The following is a 19542-nucleotide window of genomic DNA, read 5'->3' on the forward strand; positions in this document are numbered from 1 at the left end:
GCGCGTCGCGCTCAATTAGTTTGTTATTAAACTTGACTTTTATCTCTCGGTACGCGCGGTCGTGGTGTGGGTTCCTCTTGCGATCGCAACTGTGAGTGTCAACGCCGGGCTCGGACTACACACAGACAGAGATTTGTTCGGAAGCCGCGCCAGTTGAAAGACCAGTGAATCATGGGTCAATTTAGATACGCGCCGGAGTTGACAACGCGATCGTACGGGGACGGCGATCGTCGGTAGTAAGCAGAATCAGAACCAGCATGGTCATCGTCGTACATGTGAGCGGGGGAGAGATAGCGTAATACGATCCGGGTCCCCGAATAAAATTCCCACGTCTCTTGGGGGTACATAAATATTTATATACGAGTGTGTCTGTGTGTGAGAGAGGGTACGAGGATGGAGCAAAAAGAGTTCTGTCGGGTTATTGTTTGATGTGGAGGAATGGTGCTGAGATTGTTGCGGACTGATCCTGTGGTATCACCGTTTTAGATATACCTGCATTTTTGAAGATTTGGAGACTATAAGATTCAGAAGATCTTCTGAATACGAGTCAATTTAATCTTCAAAGCATCAAGATCTTGGATATATCTGTTACATTTGACATGGTGTCAAATCAAAATGATGACTATAGGACTGTTTGAAGTATGAAGATGAACTTCTATAGATCAACCAGTTAGGTGTCTTCAGATCTCCATAAGCTTTTTAGACTTAAGATTCTAAAGATCTTTAGTGTAGAACTCAGTTAATCTTTCAGAATACAGGATCTTTAACTACCGACTCAGCTCGTTTAATCGATTCTTGGACTTCACATCCAGACTCCCATCAACCTGTTCCGCGAAGTGCCCAACTCGACCTGCTAGCTGAATCGCTCCCTCACGCAGCTTAATTCGCTCTCACCCGCACTCGAGAACACCAGCAACAACAACAACAGACATCTTCGAGCATAGCTCAAGCCGGAGTCCCACCGTCGCGCAGCTTCCCAAAATGCTGGTCCAACAAAGGCTACCTCCTCCGCTACCTTACACCCAACTCCTCGTCCAACGACTGCGCGCTGTGCACCTCGCATTCCGGAGTGTTTGGGATTTTTTTTTCGTGGGCTCTCCGTCGCCGACTTCGTCGCCGTCCATCGCCGATCCCACAAAGTGGCCACTTCTGAAAAATGTTTCCCACCCTCGCATTTCTCGGCGGGACCTGCTCGTTCAAGTTCGAAGGAGCGCAGCACCGCCGCACGAAAGACGCGGTGTGTGGAGTGGAGCTCTCATATTACGTACATAAGTGGAATTTTATACACTTGAACATTTATAACAACATCAACAGCGTGTGTGTGTGTTTGGAGAGCTTTTTTTTTTGTTGTAGCCCCTCTCGATCTTGGCCGTCGAGGCCGTTTCGAGACCGAGAGTGAGAGCCCCCCTAAATGAATATTAATTTCGATTCAAAATTGGAGGAGGATTTTTATTTATTTTCTCGGCAACGCTCGGCGCTGCTCTGGTTTGTTTTTGGACCATATTTGGGTCTGCGGACTCATTGTTTGCGAGCGGGAGACTCAACCAGGTCGCGCCACATTATCACCCCTCGTTAAGAGGACCTCCTAATTAGCGACCGCGTTTGATGACACCCCGAGACCTTTCAAGAAATGGTTTTACTACCTGCAAACCTTGCGCGGCGGCGGCGACCTGAAGATCCTCGCGCGAAGCGCTTGCCATTAATCGTGTGAACAAGTGCGCGCGAAGGTGCGGTGCGACCGTCCATCAATAAAAGAAATACGAGAAGCCGGCTACCTTGAGAGCCTTTGCGGGGAAGGGTTCGATTCAACCAAGTACCTTTTCAGCTCGCAACCAATCAGCCTTTGAGTCACTTGGTGTGCCAAAGTGGTGATTCACGAGTTTTCGGACGCTTCTTCAGATTTTGGGCCTGGGGGAGAGATCGCTGGGAAAGTGGCCCTGAAGAAGCGAGTGAGTCATGTGAGCGGAGGTTAGTGCGCTGGGATTGAAGGGTTCAGGAATGCGCTGGTGTGTGAAACGTGGCGGTAATTGGAAGTCGATTAACGCGACACTAAAACCAAGATCTTGATGATCTCAAGGATCAACCAAGATGATAACGAAAGATTTCGAAACGTTGCTTGAGCTATCATATATGATCAATTGGTGATGATCTGGAAGATCAACCAAGTTGGTAACAACAGTTTTTGTCAATGTATAAGGTTGGTATTACTTCAGTAGACATCATTGCATCAACAAATGACAAATGGCCTTGAAGTCGATGTATCGAAGTTCTGATGGTTCAACCTTGCCATATACGTAAGATTGATCGGATGTAATAGTCGACAGACCTTCAGTAGCCTTCACAAGCATCAAGCTAGACTAATACCAGCGTGTTACACTTCATCTCCGCCAGTCTAATTCCGCGTATTTCATAACATCGAGCGCTAAGATGTAACAAGATATTGTGAAAATCACTTCCCCTAATTGAAAAAAGCCCGCAAAACTTTAAATAGCTCCCCAAGGCGCCCAAAAATTAATTTTATTTCCTCTCTATCACTTTCATTTATCTACCTCGGGGGCTCGATTATCTGCGATCAACGCCACCACCACCTCCCCGCTTCTCTCTCGGAAGAGATCCAACTTAATTTTTCGCTTGTTTGTCCAATTAAGTAATCCATACAGCACATTTCGGCGCTTGATCTCCGGCCGGCCGCGCCGTCCAAAGGCTCGGCGTTAATTATTTTCGTTTTTCCCAGGCGCGCCGAATTTCCCGAATCGTTTGTGTAACTCATCAGCAGCAGGGCCTTTTTTACGTAAGATTTACGTACGAGCAGAACCTCGGTCTTGAGGGGGTGCGCTGCACCCCAGGAGGGAATCGATGACCCTGGGACCGAAATGACGACAGTCACCAATTGAAATTTATGTCCTGAGAAGAACTCGGGGGGTTCGTTCGAATCTTGTCCCAGGTAACGATAATTAAAACGTTACTTTACTGGTCCTCGCCGATGAGGACGTTTCTCCGATTTTATTGTTTCACTTAATTATTTGAAGGGGTATCTCGTGAAATGGGTCCATTAAATTGGGTTTTCTCACCCTGCCGCGGAGATGTCACACACGGTGGAGTCCGTGCGGGGTTTTACGGCCGCCGCTTCATCTATAAAAATGAAGCAATCTCGCCGAGAGTGCTCGCTGTGGTTGCAACAATCACCGCCGAATGGGGATTTGGCTAATTAATCAAAAGGTCACCGACGGTACGTGTGTTCTAAACGGTGAGAAAACTCCACCTTCAATCTCAGTCAAGAGGTACCCTTAATTAAGCGGAAATGAAGCGCGCACCGCTTCATTATCAGCGCTAACGACATCGGAAATCAATAAAGCAAGAGGAGTCCGAGATCTTGGCACGGCAGCAGCGGTGACTAATTAATTCACGATACTAATTTCAGGTTGGACGCTCCGTCGGCGATTCCCATGGCCACCGCCTCTCTTCCCGGGAAGAACTAGTCCGAATCTGGACCATCAACAGCACGACATACGGAGGAGGAGAAGAGTTCGAGAGACAAACATCTCTAATCTTGTGGTTGAAATAAAAAAAAGAGAGATTTAAATCTGGCGTATAAAAATCAACAATCGGCCGTTGCTAATGGCCGTGTGAGGGGCCCCGAACGTTTTACGACCACGTCGGTAGTGTGTCGTCCGCGTTCTGTACCGCTTCCTAGACGGGGGTTTGTAGCAACAGAAACAGGTAGGGAAGCGATGGCTGAAGAAATGATGCTCCTTCGAGCGTTTCCTGGAATTGACCACGCCGCGGTTGTTGTCATTATCTCGAACTCAACGCTGTTGAGGGTGGACGGTATCGGCGAGGCTGTTGAGGTTGGAATCATTCGTCGTTCTTCACAGCGCAACCTTCGTTTCCAGCACCTCGATCGCCCGGGGCCAGTGGAAATGACCAAACCGGCTGCTGCCGTTCGACAAGTGTGTGGTGGAGGTGGATACACTGCGCGCGACATGTTTTGTTATGGAGAGATTCCAGCATCCGTCGCTCCCAGGCGCGTAGAAGGAAACATGAATGATCGCGTCTGGGGTCCAACTTCCCGTCGTCACCGCTGCTGGGAAGAGGTTGCCAGTAGTCAGAGTGTGGGATAATTGATTCGTAGCTGGAGGTACGAAAGTAAGGGAAAAGGGTAGATCTTGATATGAGGGGACCTTCAAGAATTGCCGTACTGCACCGCTGGTGAAGCGGTTGATGGGTGGTTCTGATCATGTTTGCTCACTTGTTGGCGCGATACCTGGAGGTGATAGCGCGCGATCGCTTGACAGATCTAGTTTTGACGGTATTTTGATTGGTTGAGCAATTGCTTGATGGATTTGCGTACTGACAGCTGGAGTCTGGAAGTGCTCTCATCAGCACGGAGAAACATCGTGAAAATATCGTTGAAGATATCTTGGAAGGAGAGATCGGGAATTCGGGTTGTTCTCATCACAAACTTGAACTTGAAGTGGTTTCGAGATCAACTGATCAAACTTGTCGAACAGGGCGTAATTGGCTTCTCTGCCGAAGCCAGGTATCACCAGTTTCAACTAGTTACACTGTCTTAGCAACACGATGTATTGTCGGTGGCAAAATTCGAGAAACGACCAAATGAGCGATCAAATGGATTACTACTTAACATGTGGGTGATAATGTGGAACCGCGATAGTCCATGACATTCAGAGATCTCTAATTCAGCAAATCTACGAAATTAAGTCCGCAACGCAAACCAAGTGACGCAAGCCGGCTCAAACCCGCCGTAATTATGCTATCTGGAAGCGATTTAATCGCGGCAGATCAACAATCTCGTTTCCAATCTGGACCCCTCTCAATTGGGACATTAAATCCCTCATGTTGACAGTTGGCTTAATTAACCATCATTTCTCAACCGCCTACGACAGCACGTCAAAGCTCGTAGGGCATCTCCCGCACCAAATAGGGGCAGGTTAATTGGCACCAATAGAGCGAGAGGGAGTTCTCAATTGATATCGCAGCTACTTCAGAAGTGAACAAGTGAAACGCGAGTCATCGCGGCGTGAGACAATGCGACTGCAGCTTCCGGGGGCCTTAGGGCCTTGGCAGTGCATCTCATCTCGGGGAGATTGAGCCGACATGTTAATTGAGAGCCACTGATTTTCGGGGGCCGCCTTAATTGAGGCGGAATTCTACCGCAGAGTTCACTTTTATCGAACGTCAATAAATCTCGCCGACGACGGAAAAAAGTGCGCCTTAATTGAACGATTATTCGCCGGGCTTTTACTCTTCCACTTTTCCACCCGAGAGTGTCCCTCTTCGGTGACCCCCGGAGTGAACCGCGCGCGAGTGGCTACTTCCAACTCCATTAAAATTTGTTGGTCATGGCCTAATTAATTGACGCTTTTATTCTCGACCTCTGCGCGGTGATGCCGCCGCCGAAGTGGCCACCTCGAGAGGCTTCTTTTCCTTTTTCCTTAATTGAAAAACGTTCAACGGCGAAGGCTCCTCTTCGCGACGACGACGACGCCGAATTCGGCGTGAGAAAAATTTGCGCTTCCTTGGGCACTGCCCGGCAGAGGCACTTGACTCGTCGCAGTGATTTTGGCGATTCGTTAGTGTGGGTGTTGGACGTTTCGTCGAAAAGTTTAAACTGTTTCATTTCATCTTTCAAATAAGGAGCCGTTTAACAGGTCGTTTCTCCGAATGGACGTTTGGTCAAAAACGCAAGTTCTCTGAAAAAGCCGTTTCACCGAATTGACCGTTTCACCGAAAACCCATTACACCGAAAAAGCAATTTCTCCAAAAATGCCAATGCACCGAAGGGCCGTTTACCCGAACGGGCCATTTCACCGAATGGTCCATTTTACCGAAAAGTCTATTCAGAGCCATTACTTAACCTTGTTTCGATTTGGTTCGTAGTATTCCCGGATATTCGATGAATTGACATTCGGTGAAACGACCCAAACTTCTGCAACATTTGGCTCGTTTGCAAGAGGCAACACAACCAAGGTGAACAAGGTGCACGCGGGACTCCAAAACTCCAAAGAAGCAGAAATTAAGAAATTAAATTGATTTGACTTTAAATTAAGAGTGAAGTCCGGGTGTGTGTGCACTTCCCGGAGAACCTCTCACGAGAGGACCCTTACGCGGACCCCACCCGCAGCGCGCGCCGTCCAGCTACAAATCTTGGGTTCTTATCGCGCGCCCACAATCTTGACCGCGCGCAAGACCCCTCTGCGAAAGAATCTCCCCCGGAGGATCTCTCGCGGCACATGTGCGGACCTGGGTGAAATGTGAAACCCCGCGGAAAAAACTTTCCCCTACTTCGTGGAGGTGGAGGAGGTTGAAGATGTGCACTGCACACAGGCGGACATCTTCGCGGGAGAGATGCGTTTGCGATAAAATATTTGCGCGATTGTTTTCGCCAGGTGAAATTTATGGTAATCGCCGGGGCGGCGGATCTGTGTGAAGGGCGAAATCGTTGAGGTTGCGATAAGCGAGTTGAGGGCTCTGGACGTGAAGTTCTGGGAAACATTGGTGGCGGCGTTGACCAAGGACTTGGTCGGAGATGTATTGATCGTTGGGAGATCCGACGTCAGCGCGGGGTGATGGAGTGTCTAGATTGAATGATTTCTTCAGTTATGGGGTGAGAGTCTATTGACAGAGGCTTGGGCATTGTCGGTGGACTTTGTCAGGGTTTTGACACCTTGCGCTGAGTTGTTGCCCTAAAAATCACAGAAGAACCCCTCTGAAAACAGATTGGTCAAAAAGGTTGACCAAATTCGATACCGTTTCTCACTGCTCCACCCCAAAACCAGGTGACGAAAGGGGTTCAACCGCCCGGTGGCAATCGTCGTAACCCAATTTCCCGGCGGGGCCCATCGAGATGACTAATGGGACGTAATTTCCGCCCCAAAAACCGCAACATCGAGGCCCCAAAACGCCACAACTCTACGGGCGTACAGAAAAGTGGCGAAAATCTCACGCGTGCCCGCGACAATTGACCAACAGTCCCAACCTGTCAGGTGGTCATTAGGAGAGCCTAGCGGTCACTTTAATAACTCCCGCGTGTTAGTGCTGCTGCTGGGAGACCCCCGGAGCCATGTGTGGACCCGTGATGATGGCCAGCGGGTTTTCTTACGTGCGGTGGCAAATGTAGTTTCGTGTCAAATTTATCAAACTTGAGACGGCGGCGGAGACAGTTGAGGTCGGTGGGGCTCTCAATTTTCGCTCGAAGCACCGCCGGGCACCACTCAAAACAAAAGATTTGAGAAATGATCGCCGAAACTAGGCTAAACTTGGCACGCAGAAGCTTTTCTCCGCTGTGCGGTGGCCTCCGACGGATTAGACTAAACAGGCTCCACGCGAATCAATCAATCTCCGTGCGTTTCAAAGGGGGGGCTTCTGGGGGTTGCTGCACGAGCCTCACGCGTGTGTGACAAAGGTGATTTGGTGATGGTTAATTTGTGGTTCACGACCGGGGGAGATTCGGTGCATATGTTGCGCACCACGTTAACCTTGTGCTGATTAGGGGTAATCCTCTTAAACGGGATCCTCGGGTCTTTCGAAACCTCGGCGAAATTGATCGCGCGGATTGAAACGTCTCGCTGACAGACCCCAGTCAATCAACGGACACCCTCAACCGGTGTGTTAAGAGTTGATAACCGTCCCCGTCGGACAATGAGGTGGCCGAGAAGCTCTTAAGCTGTCATTCTCGGCTGGTAGCAGCGTAGAAGCCGTTGATGGACCCTTGAAGCGCTGTGGGACCAAACCGGTCAGTTTCCAATTTCTAGGTCTTGGCCCGGTTCATGGTGGGGGAAGAGAGGGGGCGCCAGGAAGGGGGCAAATATTTGTTTTTCTATTAACATAACATTAAGAAAATTATGCTCCGAATCGCGCCCGGGACTTGCCCGGGTGTGTGAGTTTTGACGAGGGCACTCGCGATGGAGCGACTCCGAGGAGGTAATAAGTTGCGCGCAGCTTTTGATGCGGCTGCTGATGATGATGAGTTGTGTGCTCGGTTTTGTTTTGTGTGAGGTTCCTCGTGGTACAGGTACGGGGGAGTAGAGATGGTATGGTTTGGGCTTTGGTGATCTCTTCTGAAAATCGGACACGGAGGTCACTTCGGACAGACCACAACGACCTCGCGGTCACCAAGAGACTTCGTAGTCACTGGGATACTGCAGAAGCGCACAATTATGGTCAGTAAGAGACTAGGAGTCTTCAGGCTCATGAAGTGGCCCATAGTCACTAAGAGATCTCATGGTCACTAAGAGACCTCATGGTCGCCATAGAATAGTAACTAAGAGACTTCAGGGTCATGAAGAGACCTCAACGTTTGCGGTACTAAGTGACTACAAGATCACTAGGACATTACGATTTCACGAAGAGACCTCATGGTCACCGAGAGACTTCGTAGTCACTGGAAGACTATAGAGGAGCGACCTCGTGTTCACAAGGAGACTTCAGGCTTATGAAGAGATCTCATGGTGAGGAATATCATGGTCACTAAGAGACCTCATGGCCACTAGGAGACTCAACAGAATAGTCACTAGGTGACTTCAGGCTCATGAAGAGACCCCATGGTACTAAGTGACTACAAGATTACTAGGATATTATGATTTAACGAAGAAACCAGTCACTTCGTAGTCACTACAAGATTACAGACGATTGACCTCATGGTCACAAGGAGACTTCAGGCTCATGAAGAGATATCATGGTCGCTAAGAGACTCAATAGATTAGTAAATAGGAGACCTCATTAAACTTAATGAATAAAAGATTCCTAGGGCACTAGGGACTTCTTAGTAACTGGAAGACTACAGAGAAGTATACAGTTACACCTTATGGTCCCAAGGAGATTTCAGAATCACTAAGAGACCCCGTCAAGAGGAAAACTACAGAGGAACATACAGTGACCTCATGGTCTCTGAGAGACTTATGAAGAGACCGTATCGTCAGTTAAAGATCTCATGATCACCTGGAAGAGTCCTTATGGTCACATATAGACCTCATGGTCACTAAAGACCTCATTTCACGAAGATACCTCATGATTACTTTGATACTTCATGGTACCAAATTTCACGAACTATGAGTTCAATACCAAATTTCACTAAGAGACCTCATGATCACTTAGAGACTTCATGATCACTTAGTGACCTCATGGTCACTAAAAGACTCAATACCAAATTTCACGAAGAGACCTCATGATCACTAAGAGACGTCATAGTCACTAGAAGACTATATGACACTTCATGGTCACAAAGATACCGCATGGTCACTAGGAGACTCCATGATCACTAAGAAGCTTTAAGATACCAAAGAATCAAAGTCAGATGCCCGAATTAGAACCCTACCATCTCACCCAACTCCGCGAACTGCGCCGAGGCTCCTCCACCCCGAAAAAAAGATCGCGATGTGTGAAATGAGAGCACAAGTGTGGGAGGTTTCCACCCGTGTGGAGGCACTCCAGGGGAGGGGAGGCTCCGGCGAATGTTATAATTATATTTCAAATAGAAGATTAACAGTATTTTCTCATTTGGGCGCGAGGGTGAAGGTTCGGGTTCGCTTGATGGATTGGGCGGGTGGAGCAGAAAAAAGTTTCGCATGAAATTGATAAAATGTGGTGTTGCGGCTGGGGTTAGCCGTGGGCAATCGAATTCGGGAGATTTGGGAAAGATCTAGATTTGAGGAGTGGAGTGGGGGAGCCATCGCAAATGGCTGTAATTTGCTTCGTTTAGCTTCTTGATGTTAATTGCTGTTATCGAGATGTGTGTGTGTTGGGGCTTTGTTGTGTTTGCAAAGCAGCTCTTTGTTTTTACGCTGATGATGAGTGTAGATTTGGATGGGTTGGTACGAGCGTTTTAAAGGAGAATTACGGTAATCGACGGTGAATGAGGACAGTTTGAGCTGAGGCCGCAGCCAGGTCCAGAAATACCCCTGGTGACCTATCGGGGCTGCGTCGAGCTACGGAACCGTAAATTTCAATATATGCTAATTCCCTGACGGCTCTGTTTGTCCGTAGACCACCGCCGGAGTTCACACAGGTGAAAGCCACACCAACGCGTCGTTCCGTACGAAAACTCAAGTCCGGCTTGACCGCACCGATACAGCACATTCTCGTGGTCAATCAAACATTGCAGGTCATCAATTCGAGCCCGGTGAGGCCACCCACAACTCGTTGCCCCTTCCCTCCCCCGAAAAAGTGTTTGGTGTCAAGAGGTTTCACACTTAAACGGAGGAATACCTCAGGAATAGATATGCACGAGGTGTCGAAAAAGCGCTGAACGAAAAAAAAAAAAAAAACTCGATGGCAATAGACACAGTCGTTGAAAAATTATAATTGAAAATTACCTCCGCCGATAATCGAGAGGGGGGGCGTCTCGGGGACGCACGACAACTGGCTGAGCACGTCAGGAACTGGAGGTGTTAAAAAGTGCTGAACGTGCGCGCCCTGTTGACGAAGTCGACAAAAAAACAAATGAAGAACACAAAAACGAGCCATCGAGTTTACATACATGTGTAGCCCCAGTTCCTCACCTGAACGGGGGGAATCGGGGTGAAATGAGCAGATTATCGGTTCAGAAACTGTCAAGAAACTGTCAGATCTTGTATTCGGGCAAACAGGCTAGAACCTGACTAAATCGATCTACAGATCATATCAGGTCATATCAGGCGAGTCGACCTTTAAGAACTGGTCAGAAAAAGTGAGGTTACAACTCCCAACCCACCCCTCAGCGCCCCGTCAAAAAAAGAGGAACTTATGCGCCCCCTAAGTCGACCCCCGGCGGAGGGTGGCCCGGCCTGCGGCGGGGGAGACAATCCGCTTGACTATTCATTTATTCTGCACTCGAACGAAATTAAAACCTTTTAAAAACGCGCGCGACATTCGAGTGCTTTCCTCGGAGAGTGACTTACGCGAGGAGGGGCGCGGTAGAAAACAGTTTTTATTAAATATGGATTTATGCACCTCATGGGGTACTTTGCGTCGGGTAATGTGCGTGATGTAATGTGGGAAATGCGGTGCGTTATATGGGGTGGGCGGTCAACTCCCAGGTCCTGAACTCCGGCGCGACCATTTTTGCATTTTTCGAGAACAGTTTGCCGAAATTATGCAGAGTTATGCGATCGTCGGTGGAGAGGAATGCAGGGAGCTAATCTGCAAATCTGGGTCATCAAAACAAGACTAATAAATTCAATCCCGCGGTCACCGCAACCCCGAGATAACGGGTCGTTGAGTCCGCGCCGGAATGCAAAATAAAGAACTCCAAGGAGTTACGCGCGGGTGGACCTTAAATTCGAATGTTTTTTCAACAACTCGCGAGCACGTTTTTTTGCGGGTCGCGAGGAAAAGCGCTCGCGAAGCAGTTGATCCAACTAGGACAACACGGGCGAACCCTTTTGGCAGGTAGAGGCGGTTGGCTCGGTTTACAAAACATGGCGACCGTTCCATTCATCGCGGTGCGAGTCCAAGCCAGCAGGATAAACAAAGTGTGTGCGCGCGGCGGCCTCGATTAATTAATTCTGCTTGACTGTCATTCAGATATTGAACGACTCGGTAGCGAATGGCCGTTGAAGTTCTGGGCGTTAGCTAGGTTTTTGAGCTGCTCAGTATAACAGAACCACGGTTTAGGATCGTATAACCGAATTGCTGTTGACCAAATGTCTTTTAAACAACCTTTCGGTGGAATGACAATTTCACTAAAAGGGTTTGGTTCCTCAAAGGTTGAAGGTTTGGATCAAAAGTGCAAGTTTGCCACATAGTTTTAAGAAAGATTTGAGCGTCGTTTCATGAAACGGTCATTTCACCGAAAGCTAATTTCTATAAATACCTCCAACAATCAATTGAGAATCATTTCACCAAATGGTCATTTCACCGAATGCTAACTTCTTCAAAATGTTTAAAAAGGATGACATGAGGGTCATTTAATCAAACGGTCATTTCACCGAAAGCTAACTTCTAATCATGCTTCCAACAATCAATTGAGTATCATTTTACCAAATGGTCATTTCACCGAATGTTACAACAATGTTCAAAAAGGATGACATGAGGATCATTTCGTCAAACGGCTATTTCACCGAATCATGCTTCCAATCCAACAACTAATTTAAGGTCATTTCACCGAATGCTACACCCAAAGTTAAAGAACGAGAGGATAGTCCTCACGAAAAGAAACGTGAGGAAAGTGCTATTTTGCGAGAGTATAGTCCTCTCGCGTGTTCATTCGTTCATTGGAACAGTTCATCCTATTGAGTGGCTTATATGAACGCATGACCGCCACTTTATCACCGAACCGCGGTGGCCCATACGGCAAAGGCACGATTCAATATGCCGAAGGTCTTGGGTTCGAGTCTCGGTACCGGTACTTTTTTTTTGATAGATGAACTTTTTTTGAAGATGAACCTATGAGTAAAGTACTCTCGGTAATTTCGGGATTTATCCTCTCAGTCCGCACACAGTACCATGTTACTACCGAATCGTGCTCTTTATTCTCTCGTATGCCGATGCCCAGTTCTGGGTGTAACTTCTTCACATGCGTTCATGAAGAATTTGAGGATTACTCCGTCAAACGGTCATCACACCGAAAACTAACTCTTTTCACACTTTCAGCAGGACAAAAAGCCATGTTTTGACGAAACCGCATTCGGTGCTAGTGTTTTCGCGTTCAGACTGTATCCACCCCTTGTTGATCTTTGCCAACGGGTTGTTGTCCTCCGCTGTGGGGCACCAAAAAATGCAGGTGTCAAGGTGTCGCACACTATCTGTTGAGGGTTGTCCAAGGACGTCCGACCTTGCCCCCGGACTGTTTGTTGAGTCTCGAGAACGTGGACCGTGTGAGTCGGCGGGGATTCGGACATTGTTTTGCCAAACAACACACGCGCGCGCGCAGGCTTGTTGTTTCGGGGACCACAGTTACATCAAGCCTGATAAACTGGTCAGCTGTCCACGCGTCCATCAATCGGGTCAAAACTTTACGCAACGCTGATCTGAAAACGAAGCCTGTCGATCCGAATTATCGCCGACGAGTTTGCGCGCAAAATCAAACGATTTTTCGGAACCCTTCCAGTTGACATTCAAAAGTCGGTCACTCCGAAAGGCAAGGCGCACATCCTTCCTGGCCTCCTCCCACCCTGGCGGCGGAGGGGCGGTCAGTTCAATCTTTCATTTCCTGCGTGACCACGGCGGCAGCCAATGACATTAATTTATTCCGCGGGCCACTCATTTAGAGTTGGTCCCATCCGTCGCGTTGCGGGAGGAGCCCCCGGCTTTTCGTAGAGTCCACCGCAGAGAGAGAAGGAAAATTATCCCACACTTTTGTGGCCGACGACACATCCGGTCCGATCCGGTCTCCAAGGGGGAGGGTGCCAGGGGAGGAACCTACTTGACGCCCTCCGGGCGCGTCCGCGATAAATATTGCCCCATTGGCGTTTCTTCTCGTTCTCAACGGGGTTGAGCCGATGCTTTTATGGTCCGGTTCTTTCCTGTCTGAATGTCGGACAAGTTGTCCGGAGGCTGGTCGCCGCGATATTGATGAGGTACTCCAGATCGGCAGGTCTTTAAAGCCGCCTGAAGTCCTGAAATTCGCGGTTCGTTGACATCGAAACTACAAGTTTCTTCGAAAGCCCGCAAAAGGGTGGGAGTTGGGAGCCCCCAGCTCGAGATGATGTTCGATTTTTATGGGTTTCCGCTCCACGTAGCGATTCGGCTGCTGTGCCGACGGGATTGCAACATAATTAATCCGATTGATGAGCACACAGCGGTGCCTATTTCGGCCAGGGGTTTTCCTGTGGAGACTTTCAGGTGGTGATTGCGATCGCTGCGCGCGTGGCTGTGATTTCGGTTTGGTCACCACCACCAACAGTTTGTCTTTTTTTGTGGGCCATTTCCGTCGCTGCGAGAAACGGAAGTGTTGATGGGTTTTGTGTGGAGTCTGGGTGTACTCCCCCCGGTGGGGGTTTGTAGACAGTAATTTTTGGAGGATGGTTTGGGTTATGTGACACTGACGTGAGATCGTTTTTAAAGGTATTTGTTATGAAAGAGTGGTCTTAAACGTTCGAATGGCTTTGGATGATGTTGGGACACAAAACTTTCAAAAATGGTGTTGATATTGTACAAAAATATTTTGTTTGACTCAATTATTTGTTGATAAACATGTTTAAAAATTTGAATAATTAAAACCCTTTAAGAAAGTCATAGGAAAATCTGTTTCAAAAAGATATCCATCAAATTCCGAAGTTGCAAACCTTATTAAGATTTCATGAAACTTCAAAATCTGTGTTTTTGCAACTCCGTTTTGAAAATACTTTCTTTCCCTACATTCTATAACGGCAAAGTAGCCTAAATATCATCACCAACAATATGAGAGCTGAAAAGTTTATTTTATCACAAATTTGAGTGCTAAAAAGTTCAACTTTTCAACATTTATATCTTAAAGTAATACTTTTTGATACTGTTTTGGATTTGAGTTGACCAAAAACACGCCTGAAAATCTAATTCAAACGTTTTTTTTCGGATGTTGAAAATTAGGATTTTTTTAATCTCGTCACATCTAACAAATCTATGACTTTTGTTAAAAATATCAATAGTTTAACCAATCATAACAAACAAAGTAGTATTATTTTTTTTTTATTAGCATTTAAGAAAAAATGAAAACAAATTAAAGTAGCTTTTTATAAAAGAATTGTGAATTTCAAATGCATTTTAAACTGATTTCACCTTTTCTGAATCTTGCACCCAAAGTTAAGCGAACACAAAATAAAAAAATGTTTGATAATTTCAAATAAATTTAAAACGAAGTTTTGCGAGAAACTCACCTTGGTTGGTATGAATTTTGTATTATAATCTTTGGTTATGTCTTAGCATTTTGAAGTACTATTTGAAAACTCAATCATTATTGTTTTGTCATTTCTTAAACCCTCATCATAATTGAAGTTGTATTCATCAAATCTTTTGGAAAACATGATTTTAATTTGTTGATGACAACATTTAAGTTTTGTGGACTGTCAACATTTATTGTTTGTATTTATTTTTGTATTAAAGGGAATCGAACATTAAATTTGATCATATTTTTACCCAAATAAATCTATGAAGAAGCTTTTTGCTGTTTATAACTCACATAAATCATACAATTTGCAATAAATGCATATTTTAATTTATTTTAATCAGATGGTTTTTATGAATAATTGTGTGTATTTCAATAACAAAAGGTCTTAACAGTATTTTTTGTCATTTTAACACAACTTTCAAGAACAAAGCATTTTTTTTCAAACGCATAGCCAACATTATCTTTTCTTTTGTTCTCAAATTTTATATTTTCAAAACCGGATAAAAAATAATTAAGAGTATAACAAAAACAAACATTTTTCTGTTTGAACAAATTCTCAAATATTCAAGTTTTAAGTTGTTTAAAAACTTTTATTTTGAACTCTGATTAATTTGAAAATTTAGAAGAAATTAAAGAAAAAGCTTTAGTTCTTGAGGACTATCTAAATAAAAGAGTTATTTTTATAGTGTTTATGGACTTCTATTATATTACAATTTTATCTAAACTTTATTTGAAAAAGGGGTTTAATTGTATAAATAAATTATTTTGGCTCTTTTTATGGTCAAATACATCATTTATTTGAATTAAAAATACCCAACAAACTTTTACAGTTTTTAAAGTGCTTTTAAGTATTATTTTGACAATTTTTCAAATAAAGACATGGCAAAGTTGTCTTGTCATATCTTGTTGCAAATATCACTTAATCATTGTAGCAAATTTAATATATTAACTGATAGTTTAGATTTTAAGATTTTTAAACAGAAACATGAGTTGTTTAATGGTAGTACCTCAATTGGTATAAGGATAATGAAAATTTTGCAAAATGAGATACATAAAAAGACTTCAAGGTTATCCTCCCTAGTAACATTTTTAAACTTACAGGTTTTATCATGGTTCTGAAAACCCTCATACGGCCTAAATAGGCTTTTATGGCCTACTTAAAACCTAAAATGTTACTAGGGCTTGCTACAGTTTGAGTGAACATGAAAACAACATTTCCTAACTTTTAACCTTTAATATATCATATTTGTTGCTAGAGAATTGTGAAATAATGTCATGCAATATTTCAAGTAATTAAAACTATAGAGATTTTATTTTATTTTACTATGACTGAGAATTTAACTCAGGAATATAATAATAATATTACCCTTCAAGTGCCATTTTTGTTAAAATATCAATTCCAGCGTACCTTTCAAATCCAAAATTTTCTGCAGAAGGATAAGAACTATGATGGTAATGGAAAAGTATACTACAATTCAGTAACAGTTTCGCATTTTGAAGTTTTGCAAAACATAACTGAATCAAATACGATATTTGTTTTTTGATACAATGGACTTAAGAAGATAAGAAGATTTTTTAACATATTTTGTTCTAGAAATTTTTTATATTAAACCATTCTTTTTCAAGATATTAAAATTGACAAAAGATCTACATCAAATAGAACATAATCTCATCTTTCCCAATCCAACTTATCTGTCAACCTCCACCAAAAATGTCTCCAAAGCCAGCAAATCTCGCAGATGTTGGTCATCGCCGAGCGGAAACGCAATCACCCCAAAAAAAGAACACCACGTGCTACTGGTCCTTTGCAGGAGGCACATGTGTACCCCGAAGGTCCCCCCCCGAAAGCTATGGAGACGAGCTCGGACGTCCAGTTCTCTAATCCAAGGGACATCGCGCGTACGCCAGATGAGACGCACAGACTTGGAAGGAATAACAAAACACTTACCATGTACGAAAAAAAACGGCCAAGAGATGAATTTATATCTTCCGGCTCGGATGGATGGCTGGCTGGCGTTTTTGCTGCTGCTGCCGATGTCAAGCTGATCTTTTCAGTTTCTTCCGTTGCGTTTAACGAGTAACGAATTCTCCGCTCGCTGCGACAAGTTAGTTTATTGCAAACTAATGTGTGTGCCGTTGTAGTTTTGCATAAGTTTACCAACTCTGGCTTGACTACTTTTTTCTTGTGGTGTGTTAGATTACACTGTTTAAATCACTTGTTACTTCCTTTATGTTGCGTTTTCCTTTTGACTTGGAGACACTTTTCTTCTCTTTTGTATCACTTGTGTACGATTGGTAAAATCTTCCTACTTTTTTTTGTGTTTATTTCTGTTTCAATTCTTGGTTTTACTACTCTTCTAGTTGTAAATAAGACACTTTATCGATTTCCTCTTAGTATAGAAAACTTTTGACTTTTGTTTTATTGGTTTGTTATCGGTTATTCCTTGCGCGCGATGAGTAATACGAAGCTTAATGTTTAATGTAACTAGCAACGGCCGGTTTGAAATCGTTTTAAAAAGTGACGTTTATTAAAGAGGTGTAAAAATCGCTTAAATCTTGTAGAAAAGCACTTGAAACTCGCGAGTGCGCGAAAAAACTGTTGGCGATTTCCCCTTTTCTTGGTTGTCGTTTTTGCTGGACTTTTTAACGCAACTTTGTAAGGTGTATTAACTCTGGTTACTTTTTTTTGTTAAGAATAGCTTAAAACTTGCAGGAAAAAACGGTAGTTGTAAACTGGAGAGGCGAAGAATAGTCGGGTTTTAAACTTTTGTCCAGCAGCGCGTGGTGTGATGTTGAGCTCGCGCGATGTTGTTGACTGCCGTCGCCACTGCGTTCGTGCGTGGTTTCACGTGGCCTTTTCCCGCGCGTGGTGCGTGGAAATTCGTGGAGCTTTTCCGGACTTTTCCGCGCTCTCCCGCACGCTCCTCTCTCTTCGGCTTGCTGCTCACTTTTAATATTTATCACAAGTTTTTTGTTTTGTTTTTCTTGTTTTATTTGAAACCAAACTTTTTGAAACTTAGTATTTTCAATTACTTTTCACTTATATTTGCGCTTTTCACTCAACAAAATCCACATAACTTTTTTGAGTATTTTTTCAAACATCACTTTTTCATTTTTCCTTCCAGCTTCAAACGTAACAAGCTCATAGCGGTGCAGGGTTTCGTTCCAAAATCCGCCAATAACATCCTGGCGTAGGACGTGGGTGGGAGTCCTTTCCTAATAGGTGTTGTGTGCTGCGGCGTGAGTGGGTTCCACGGGAAAATCCTGCTGCGTAGGTGTCCAACAAATGCAACAACGTAAAACACTCAACAACAATGATTTTTTTTTTTCACTAAAAAACCAAACTCAACAAATCGGAGGCTTCACTAACAACACACTACTCGAAATCCCCACACACAAGAAGGAACAAAAAACTGATGGAACAAACTGAAGGGAGTGTGTGATCGAAACATAAAAACTGATACAGAGAGGCGCTTCCAGCCGGCTGAGTACGGACCGACACTAAGCTGCTGGTGACCGTGCGGCGGTGGCTGAGAGCATGAAAAGGCAGGCTGGCAGTGCGGTGAGCGAACATACACACCCCAACATCAAAAGGAAAAACATGCATCGCGAGAGAGGGAGAGAGCGCGCGCAAATACCTATGCACGAAAGGCAGCGCTACGCCCTCTCACTGTGTGAGTGGTTGTGAGCGGAGAGAGAGCAGACGCTCTCTCTCGTGTTGTTCAGCTGGCGATACACGAAGGATTCGCGCGTTCGACATCGGGTGCGTGTGTGCGCGCTGGCGGTGAAAAAGTTTGGGTGGAAATGTTTTTTGAAACCATCTGAATAAGTTATACGTTGCACAGAATCAATAAAAAAAAGTTGGATTTCTTTAAAAAGATATGTGAACCGATTTTGACAATTTTATCCAATGTTTTCTTGCTTCAAATGAGTCAAGCACCATGCATCTCCATAAAATATTAATGTATTTGTTACTTGATGAGGACGCATGGTGCATTAAGATCAAACAAACATAAACAGAAATCATGATTTAAATATCTAGAATTTGTTTTGAAGAGGTCCTATAGTATATTGTGTTTCATATGTTTATAGGACCAATTCAAAAAATCTAGATTTTAACATTTTTATATTTATTGGAACATTGAAAAAATGTTCTTTTGATTTCATTTTTAGTGCATATTTGCGAACATAAACGAGGATATACACATATTTTTTTGTAATTCTAGAGCAAATCTTCAAAACAACCTATGAGCCATGGGTTTCCTGTGCAGATAGCACCTTTCGGTAAAAATATATATTTTGGTACGGAAATTTAAATTTGATCGAAAAATAGTGGAACTGCTAAGCATCATATATTTAACGGAGCATATTATAAATTATTTGTTTCATAAAGTTTCAACCGTTTGAAAGTTAGTGATTTAATGACAAGTGTATTATGCCTTAGCTCAGCTATTAAAAACTGTGGCAAATAAAATTGCATCGTTTAGTATAGGTAACATAAAAAACATGATAATTATTTAAAAATAAATTCATGAATTCCTATTACGTTAATCAAAATGTTGAAAGCATGGCTTGAAAATTTTCTTGAACTTTATTTGATTATTTCCTTTCATTACCTTCCTTCCTTGCACATAACCAGAGTCAAAAACCGAAAACTGTTTTGTTCTTAGGTAAGAAATATTCACAAAATAACTGGGCTTTGTAATTCCTAAACATCTTCGTCTAGGTTAGGCCGC

General features: G+C 44.2%; 1 protein-coding gene across 1 annotated transcript in view; it reads right to left on the bottom strand.

Moving 5' to 3' along the window:
• Positions 1–18314, bottom strand: part of LOC6043901 (zinc finger protein GLI4) — a 57552-nt gene extending 39238 nt beyond the window's left edge. The window contains exon 1 of the mRNA XM_038255481.1: positions 16755–18314. The gene's annotated coding sequence lies outside the window, so the exon portion shown is untranslated. The remainder of the gene's footprint in view (positions 1–16754) is intronic.
• Between the last annotated feature and the right edge of the window lie 1228 nt (positions 18315–19542).

The sequence above is a fragment of the Culex quinquefasciatus genome, chromosome 2 (assembly GCF_015732765.1).
Source record: "Culex quinquefasciatus strain JHB chromosome 2, VPISU_Cqui_1.0_pri_paternal, whole genome shotgun sequence".
Classification (NCBI taxonomy): domain Eukaryota; kingdom Metazoa; phylum Arthropoda; class Insecta; order Diptera; family Culicidae; genus Culex; species Culex quinquefasciatus.